Consider the following 10694-nt stretch of genomic DNA (forward strand, 5'->3'; position numbering starts at 1 on the left):
AAGAGAACAGGGCTTATGGAAGTTTCTGTGGGAGGGGTTTAAGGAAAGGGGAAATCATTTGAAATGTAAATAAAGAACATATCGAATAAAATTAAAAAAAAAAAAAAAAAGAAGTACCCTTAGAGTCCTGAACACCATCCTCTACTTCTAGGACAGGAGGGAATACGGGGCTCTAGAAGGGCAAGGAGCAATAGTCCAGGCACTCCAGAGTTAAAAATGATGGTTCCCTGGCCTGCTGGGAAAGCAGTGTGGTTGAATGGGAGACCACCGAGGCTACCTCACCTGGGTTGTCACGACTGGCCTTCAGCTGGTCCTCAGGGTCCAGTGGCCCCGGAGACCAAGCTTCTTCCTGAAGCTCCATGTCTGAGTCCCTCTACTCCCCTGGGATCTTCACACAGCTCTGTTCTTCTCCCCTGCGGAGGGGATGGCATCTGTGGTGGTAGAGGCTTCTCAGACCCCGGGATTAGGGAGACCTGAGCTCAGGCCGGAAGTGACCTTTCCCCAGCGTCCACTTCAACCTCTTCCTCTCCTTCCCCTCCCAGTCGGCCCCCTCTAGCTTGCCACTCTAGGCAGAGGAGTTCCTGGATGCCTAACAGCAACCCATATCACCTCTCTGATATGCAGAGGTGCCTCAGGATGCCACTTCCGGAATTATCTAGGAACCAGGTCCTCGGGCCGGCTCTATGGCTTCTCACTCGGAGGGGCTCAGGCCGGGCCCCCTCCTAGAACAGAAGGCCAGGCTCCAGTTTTATTGTTTTGTATTTAAAGTCTTTAGTAATGAACAAAAAGTTAAACAATATGATTATTTTAAAATTAAAATTAGACTTCTGTGCAAAGCTTATAACATACTGCTAGGATCAGCAAGTATCTGCACTGAAAATGTTCCTGACACAGAAATAAGTACAGGCTGTGCAGCATAGCCTGGGTTAGTCTAAGAGCCTTGTACGAACTTAGGTCTTACTACCTCCTCAAGTGACATTAAATGTGCAGAAACTTCGCAGTCTTTTCATAGATGTGTATCTGTGTGTGCGGTGGGTGTATGTGTGTGTGTGTGCTCCAGCCCAGGTATGTTTTAGGATATTTATATTGTGTATATGAGTAATGGTAGATCCCCATTGTAGGTGCTTGCATATACAAATGTGTATTTATATATTTTATAGTATGCATGTGTTCATGTGTGTGTGAAAATAAGCACTTGTGTATCTCTGTACATATATGTATATATAAGTATGTATATATTCATATATTCACTTGGTCAGCAAACATCTTTATTTTTTAATATATTCAAAACATATATTTTATACTAATCATGAAAATGATGGACATGTTATTAAATGAACATAAATAGATGAAGTCTTTTTGTTTATTTTATATGTACTTGAGCTTAAAATCTTGGCTCTTACTGTGGTACAAACCCAAAATAAGAACAATTTTTAGACATTGGAGTTCATTGTAATTAGGCTGTACTTCAATGTCCCTCACATTGCCAAAGGATCTTACTTCCACAGTAGCTAAGCTAAGAGTTGACAGTTCTGTTGCACCAAGGAATGAATTGTTGGCATGATTATTGGATACAGATTTCCTGCTATGGTTAAAGCTATTTTACTTGAGAGATTGTCATCATTCTCAGTCCACAGAGAACAGGATACATTCATTTAAGAAATGGTGTGTGTATTAACATGGTGTAACCATGAAGTCATTCATCAACTGTTACAATAAACAATGGTTCTGCTTGGAGCATGGCACAGACATTATGTGAATGTAAGATTCAGGTTCATTGCCCATGATGATTTTGAAAAGCATTCATCTTAGAAAAAGAGTAACTTATAAGGTCCTCTTCTTCAAAATTGATACAATATTTATAAATATCAAGCAAAACATTTAGTCTCATTCTTTGTTGTTCTCTTGCAAGCCACCTCTCAAATTAATTTTCTACATTTCTTTTGGTTGTAAAATAAGTTTGAAATCTGTAAGCTGTTCTGAAAAGCCACAGTACAGTGTAAAAACATCAAATAAACAAACTTACCAATAGAGAGGCATAGATAGGAGAAGCATGATTTCAAGACCATTACATGGTACACAGCAAGACACTGTCATGTACAAAGCAGAAAGTGTATATGGATTGTACAATATTGGACCTATTTCTCCAATTACCAAATTAGAGAGACCACTGGATGACAGACAACAAAGTTCTAATTCCTCATATTTTTGAATTTCAATGTAAAAGGCTAGTTGGTAATATTAATTTTCATATTAAGAGAGATTAAGGAAAAGCGATTATTACTTCCTATTATTTTTGTTGTTAGAGGTAGAATTATGATTGTGTGGGTTTGTTGAAAGATTACTTTCTTGCTTTTTCTAGGGTGTAGTTTCCCTCTGTGTGTTGGTGTTGTGTAAATTTGGAAAGATGTTGTGTAAATTTGGTTTCTTCATCTATGGAAATTGAGAATTTTGTGGTGTATAGTATCCTGGGCTGGCATTTGTGTTCTCTTAGGGTCTGTATGACATCTGCCTTTCTAGCTTTCATGGTCTATAGTGAACAGTTTTATGTATTTCTGATAGGCTTATCTTTATATTTTTTAGATGAATGGTTTTGTTCATTTCCTTCATCTGCTTGATTGTTTTCCTGTAATTCTGTAAAGGATTTTTGTGTTTCTTCTTTAAGGGCTTCTAGCTATTTATCTGTGTTCTCCTGTATTTCTTTAAGGGAGTTATTTATGCCATTCTTATACTCCTCTATCATCATCATGAGACCTTTCCAGTGTGATGGTGTATCTAGAATCTGCTATGGTGGGAGAAGTGGGTGCTGGTGATGCCAAGTAACCTTGGTTTCTGTTGCTTATGTTCTTATGCGGGCCTCCTGACATCTGCCATCTGGTTGTCTCTAATGCTACCTGTCTTCGCTATACCTTACAGCAGCCTGTCCTTCCTGTGATCCTGGTTCTGTCAGAACTCCTCAGAGTTAAGCTGTCTGTGTGATCCTGTGATTCTGGGATCTTGTGATCCAGAGAAGGTGGGTGTGTCTGAAGTACTGGGAGACAAGCTGACTCTGGGACCCTGAGATGCTGGTGTGATCAAGATCCTGTGATCCTGTGATCCTGGACATGCTGGATAAGCTGGGAGTGGAGCTTCCTCCGGATGTTGTGGGACTGGCGGCAAAGTTTGTGCCCAGTGTCTGCTCAGGGCACTGCCCAGACAGATTGAAAGGAATGTGTGCAACAAATTTGGAGGAGTTTTTACATGCCTGGGTCCCACTGATCCAAATTACTCCCAGTGTTGGGACAGATGTTAAACCTTCTCACCACTAATCCTATGATTCTGGGTGTGATAGAGCACCTGGGGGTCAGCAAACATATTAAACGATAATAGAGGACAACTTTAATGAGAAAAATACTGTCAGTTCATTTTGAATCAGGGAAACCCACCATCATGCCTTTCCACCTAACTCATTAGAACAAAAGGAAACAAAAATGGTGTAAAGTCAGATTTTCAAGGGTTTGTAGAAGAAAAAGTATTTATCTGTATTGAAATCATTTGTAGGAAAAAAAGAACTGTGGTACATGGAGAAATGGAGGAGGCTGCTCTGTCACATGTTCCTGAGAATCATAAAGACTGGCTTAGACATTGTGTCCCTTGTCTGCTCTCAGTGAATCCTGCCTGAGCACTGGAAGGTCAGGCGGCTCAGTAAGTACATCGTCTTAGCATCCTAGTTTGTTTTCTTCATTACCTCTTACCATTTTCTTTCCAACTTTGACTACATTTGACTCAGTTTCCATGACCGTGAATTTTGTCCAGGGTGTTATAATTTTTCTTTTCTTTTCTTTTTTCTTTTTTTGGTTCTTTTTAATCAATATAATTTTTTATTTACATTTCAAATGATTTCCCCTTTTCTGGCCCCCCACTCCCCGAAAGTCACATAAGCCCCCTTCCCTCCCCCTGTTCTCCCACCCACCCCTTACCACTTCCCCATTCTGGTTTTGCCTTATACTGCTACACTGAGTCTTTCCAGAACCTGGGGCAACTACTCCGTTCTTTGTGTACCTCATTTGATGTGTGGATTGTGTTTTGGGTATTCTAGTTTTCCAGGCTAATATCCACTTATTAGTGAGTGCATACCATGATTGATATTTTGAGACTGGGTTACCTCACTTAGTATGATGTTCTCCAGCTCCATCCATTTGCCTGGATGTTATAATTTTAATGATTGAGTTTTGTGGTGTTGCATCTGTACGAAGACAAAGGGCCTTAATTACGGTGAAGTGCAAGAACAGGTCTGCCTCAGACTCTTGAGAGGTTGAAGCACAAACACTGTGTTCTGTCTGTAGCCTTCTGTAACTGCTGTTGTTCAAAATCATTTGTTCTGAGTTAAAATCTTCTCAAGGAGTGCTGGGAGAAATGAATACCCTTAGACATTGCTGGTGGAGTCAAATGGTGTATCCCTTTGAGATTCCATTTATAACATTTCAGGAAGTTGAACTGCAATCCTCAATGACCCGGCAATTCCAGAACCAGAAAAACATCCAGGAGCAGGTGCTCTTTGGCACCTCTTCTTTGGGGATACAGGGAATGACCTATGCTGAAAGGTCATACTGCATTGCCCAGCTGAGTAAACCTGGAGTTTGCTAGAGATCAGACATAGCAGGTTCTCAGCAGGGTTTTGTCTCTTCTTTCCCTTGGTCTGAAATATTCAACAGGAGCGCAAACGGGGAACAGATCCGGTCAAGATCTCCCTCAGACACAACTCTTCATCAGGAGCACTAAGTGTCCAAAGCAAGTGAACCACCCTTGAAGCTCCTCCCCGTAACCATGGCAATCTCACGCTACATTTTTTCCCTCTTTGTTTTTTTTTCTAGCCTCTAGTCTTGCAAGAGTGCAGATTTGGAATGTTTCAGAGAGGTGCTGAGAACATCAAATCTGCTGGGCATCTAGGAGGAGCCTGAGAAGGACAATTTTTGCTGGTTCTGATGAGTTATCAAGAATAATTTCAAGGTGATCAGTCTAGTGAATTTGAAAGCCTTTGAGATATGGTCTGTACCATATCTTATGCACAGCCTTGGAAGGACTTTTCTATCAGTACCCACCCCCCAAAGATGAATGACTACTTTCATTTTGAACACATTATTACCATTATTGACTGCCTTTACACTATTTTCCTAAGTCCAGCAACAGGCTGTAGGTCTGTGCTGAAAATCCGCAGCAACAGAACGCTGCTTAGTTTGATTATTGTGTTTGGTTTTTGGTTAGAGTTTTGATTACTTTGGGTAGTTGGCTTTATTTTCATTTTGTTATTATTTATTATCTTTTCATTAGTGTAATTAATTTGCTGTTTTTCTACCTCTGTATATTGTATACACTGACTCCCCATTTTAAGATGGTATTGAATAAAATTAATGTATTCTTTTTTGTTGTTCATTATTTTACTTATTTATATTTCAAACGCCCCCCCCCCCTTCCTTTAGGGTTCTAAAACAGCAGATCAGCAAGAGCTTCTGACAGGTTCTTTCCAGTCCTTTCCACGGGGAACCGGTTAGCTGTTTTAATGTTTTCTGCCACTAGGTGCCAGCACTGTACCACAATCATACCTTCCAGAGGCACCTGGAATTTGTTTTCCCTAGGATTCAAGATGGTGGGTCTTAATCACCTATTAGGTAACACAACTGGCTTTGCGAAGTTAGGGCTTAGGAGACTACCCTAAATATGACTTCCAGTGACCAGCATATGCTATGCCAAAATATACTTTTCTGACATATTTTGGGCTGATTATTCTGAGACACTGCAGACAGAAGGACCTTTGCAAAGCTATCCTTTTTGAAGGAAATTTAAATGCAGGAAATCTACATAGTAAAATTATCCATGCAACTTTCATAATCTGAGAGACATCTCTATAACTAAAGAACCTATACTCAGCTACTCTTCTCTCAGCATCGTCCAGCTTGTGATCCCTTTAAGCACCCCATGTTGCTATTCTTTTTTTATAACTTTTGTTTTTGTATTCTTATCAATAACAATATAATCTCTATTTTCTCTTATTAGACCCTTCTTTATTCATGTGTGGTTCAGGGTCCTGTAACAATAGAAATATCAGATCTTCGCTGCCTGCCAGGGCAGAAAAGCATCACTAGGTACTGTATTACCCCAAGCATAAGATCTCTGTGGGTGCAAACCGTGAGAGTTCCGCCTGTGCACATGACCTGAGCACATAGACAGTTCATCTGCCAGCCGGTCAGGCGTGGGGCCTGTGTCCTGCTCAAAGAGCAGCAGAGGGAGCAACTCCCCACAGCCATCTTCACTGACTGCCAGGGCAGAAAAACATCACTAGGTACAATATTATCCTGAGCTTAAGATCTCTGGGGATGCAAACTGCCAGGGGTCTGCTTGTGCCCAGGACCTGAGCACATAGGCAGTTCATCTGCCAGCCAGTCTGTCATGGAGCCTGTGTCCAATGTGAGGACCCATCAACAGAGGGAGTGACACCCCCCCTCCCCACGGCCCCTGGCCACCATCTTTGCTCCATGACAGAGCAGTCCGGGAACACCTGGTTCACTGTGACAAACCAAGTATAACATTGCTTGAGGCAAGACTGAGCAGGGCTCCAAAGGCACAAAAGAGGAAGGCAGAATATCAGAAATCTGTGCCAGAGGAAACCCAGTCATCCAGTGTTGTGGAAATAGTCTTGAAGGTCCACAGTAGGTTGAAGCACCAGCCTGTGACAATAAGACCATCTAACACCAGTGAGAACTAGATGACTAAAGGTAAACGGAGGAACATTACTACCAGAAACCAAGGCATTATGGCAGCATCTGAACCCAACTCTCTAACAACAGCAAGTCCTGGATATCCCAGCACGCCAGAAAAACAAGAGTTGGATTTAAAATCACTGGTAAGGATGCTGTTAGAGGAACACATGAAGGACATAAATAAATCTCTTAAAGAAATTCAGGAGAAAGATTATCAAAAGCTAGAAGCCCTTACAAGGGAAACGCAAAAATCACTTAAAGAAATTCAGGAGAATATGGGTCAGAAGTTAGTAGCCAATAAGGAGGAAATGCAAAAATCACTTAAAGAAATACAAGAGAACTTTGAGCAACAGGCAGAAGTCATAAAAGAGGAAACATAAAAATCTCTCAAAGAATTACAGGAAAACACAAAGAAGCAAGTGAAGGAACTGAGCAAAAAATGTCCAGGATATAAAAACAAAAGTAGAAACAACTAAGAAATCACAAAGGGAGACAGGTTTGGAGATAGAAAATCTTTGCAGAAGAAATCAGGGGCCATAGATGCAAATATCAACAACAGAATACAAGAGATAGAAGAAAGAATCTCAGATGCCAAGGATACCATAGAAACCATGGACTCAACTGTCAAATAAAATGCAAAATGCAAAAAGATTGTAACCCAAAACATCCAGGAAATCCAGGACACAATCAGAAAGCCAAACCTAAGGATTATAGACATTGATGAGAGTGAAGATTTACAACTTAAAGGGCCAGCAAATATCTTCAACAAAATTATGGAAGAAAACTTCCCTAACCTAAAGAGAGAGATGCCCATGAATATACAAGAAGCCTACAGAACTCCAAACAGACTGGACCAGAACAGAAGTACCTCCCATCACATAATAATCAAAACCCCAAATGTACTAAACAAGGAAATAATACTTAGGGCAGTAAGAAAAAAGTGGCAAGTAACATATAAAGGAAGACCTATCAGAATTACACCAGACTTCTCACCAGAGAGCATGAAAGCTGGAAGATCCCGGGCGGAGCTCATGCAGACTCTAAGAGAACACTTAGCCAGCCAAGACTACTATACCCAGAGAAACTCTCAATCACTATAGATGGAGAAATCAAGATATTCCATGACAAAACAAAATTTACACAATATCTTTCCACAAACCCAGCCCTACAAAGGATAATAGGGGGAAAACACCATTACAACGAGGGAAACTATACCCTGGAAAAAGGAGGATATTAAACTTCTTTCATCAAACCCAAAAGAAGATAACCACACAAGTATAAAATTAACATCAAAAATGATAGGAAGCAATAACCACTACTCCTTAATATCTCTTAAGATCAATGGACTCAATTCCCCAATAAAAAGACATAGACTAAGAGACTGGTTACTTAAACAGGACCCTATATTTTGCTGCATACAGGGAACACACCTCAGTGTCAAAGACAAAAACTACCTTAGAGTAAAAGGCTGGAAGACAATTCTACATGCAAATGGTCTCAGGAAACAAGCCGGAGTTGCCATTCTAATATAGATAAAATTGACTTTCAACCTAATGTCATCAAAAGAGACATGGAAGGACACTTCTTGCTGGTCAAAAGAAAAATCCAGCAAGAAGAACTCTCAATCCTGAATATCTATGCTCCAAATACAAGGGCTCCTTCATTCATAAAAGAAACTTTACTAAAGTTCAAAGCACACATTGCACTTAACACAATAATGTGGGTGACGTCAACACTCCACTCTCATCAATGGACAGATCAGGAAAATAGAAACTAAACAGGAAGACAGTGAAACTAATTGAAGCTTTGGACCAATTGTATTTAACAGATATATATAGACCTTTTCATCCCAAAGCAAAAGAATATACCTTTTTCTCAGTACCTCATGGTACCTTTCCTAAATCGAGCATATAGTTGGTCACAAGATAGACCTCAACAAGTATAAGCAGATTGAAATAATCCCATGCCTCCTATCAGATCACTATGGAGTAAAAGTGGTCTTTAATAACAACAACAACAAAAAAACAACAGAAAGCCCACATATACATGAAACTGAACAATACTCTACTCAATGATACCTTGTTCAAGGAAGAAATAAAGAAAGAAATCAAAGATTTTTTAGAATTTAAAGAAAATGAACGCACAACCTACCCAAATCTATGGGACATAATGAAAGCAGTGCTAAGAGGAAAACTCATAGCTTTGAGTGCCTCCAAAAAGAAATTGGAGAGAACATACACTAGAAGATTAACTGAACAACTGAAAGCACTGGAACAAAAAGAAGTTAATTTACCCAGGAGGAGAAGAAGACAGGAAATCATCAATCTCAGGGCTGAAATCAATCAAGTAGAAACTAAAAGAACCATACAAAGAATCAACAAAACCAGGAGCTGGTTCTTTGAAATAATCAACAAGATAGATAAACTGTTAGCCAGACTAATCAAAGGGCACAGAGACAATATCCAAATTAACAAAAGTAGAAATGGAAAGGGAACAGAAATTGAGCAAATTCAAAAAATCATCAGATCCTAAAACAAAAGCCTGTACTCAACACAAGTGGAGATTCTGGAGGAAATGGACAATTTCTTAGACAGATACCAAAATTAAATCAGGATCAACTAGTTCATGTAAACAGATCCATAACCCCTAAAGAAATAGAAGGGGTCATAGATAGCCTTCTGTCCAAAAAAAGCACAGGACCAGATGGTTTTAGTGAAGAATTCTATCAGACCTTCAAAGAAGACTTAACACCAATACTCTTCAAACTATTCTACCAAATAGAAACAGAAGGAACACTACCCAATTCCTTCTACAAATCCTCAATTACGCTGATAAAAAAAACCACACAAAGATTCAACTAAGAAAGAGAATTTCAGGACAATTTCCCTTATGAATATCAATGCAAAAATTCTCAATAAAATTCTTGCCCACTGAATCCAAGAACACATCAAAACAATCATCCACCATGATCAAGTAGGCTTCATCCCAGGGATGCAGGGATGGTTCAATATACGGAAATCCATCAATGCTATCCACTATATAAACAAACTCTAAGAAAAAAAAAAACCACACGATCATTTCATTAGATGCTGAAAAAGCATTTCACAAAATTCAGCATCCTTTCATGCTAAAAGTCTTGGAAAGGACAGGAATTCAAGGCCCCTATCTAAACATAGTAAAAGCAATATACAGCAAACTGGTAGTCAACATCAAACTAAATGGAGAGAAATTTGAAGCAATCCCACTAAAATCAGGGACTAGACAAGGCTGCCCCCTCTATCCATATCTTTTCAATATAGTTCTTGAAATCCTAGCTAGAGCAATTAGACAACATAAGGAGGTCAAAGGGATACAAATTGGAAAGGAAGAAGTCAAACTATCACTATTTGCAGATGATATGATAGTATACTTAAGTGACCCTAAAAACTCTACTAGAGAACTCCTACAGCTGATAAACAACTTCAGCAAAGTGGCTGGCTACAAAATCAACTCAAGCAAATCAGTAGCCTTTATATACTCAAAGGATAAGCAGACTGAGAAAGAAATTAGAGAAATGACACACTTCACAATAGCACAAATAGCATAAAGTATCTTGGGGTGACTCTAACCAACCAAGTGAAAGACCTATATGACAAGAACTTCAGATCTCTAAAGAAGGAAATCAAAGATCTCAGAAAATGGAAAAACCTTCCATGCTCGTGGATTGGCAGGATTAATATAGTTAAAATGACCATCTTGCCAAAGGCAAGCTACAGATTCAATGCAATCCGCATCAAAATCCCAACTCATTTCTTCATAGAGCTAGAAAGACTAATTCTCAAATTCATCTGGAATAACAAAAAACCCAGGATAACTAAAACTATTTTCAACAGTAAAAGAACTTCTGGGGGATTCAGTATCCCAGACCTCAAACTTTACTACATAGCAATAGTAATAAAAACTGCATGGTACTGGTAC

The sequence above is a fragment of the Apodemus sylvaticus genome, chromosome 8, assembly GCF_947179515.1.
Source record: "Apodemus sylvaticus chromosome 8, mApoSyl1.1, whole genome shotgun sequence".
In the NCBI taxonomy this organism is placed as follows: Eukaryota; Metazoa; Chordata; class Mammalia; order Rodentia; family Muridae; genus Apodemus; species Apodemus sylvaticus.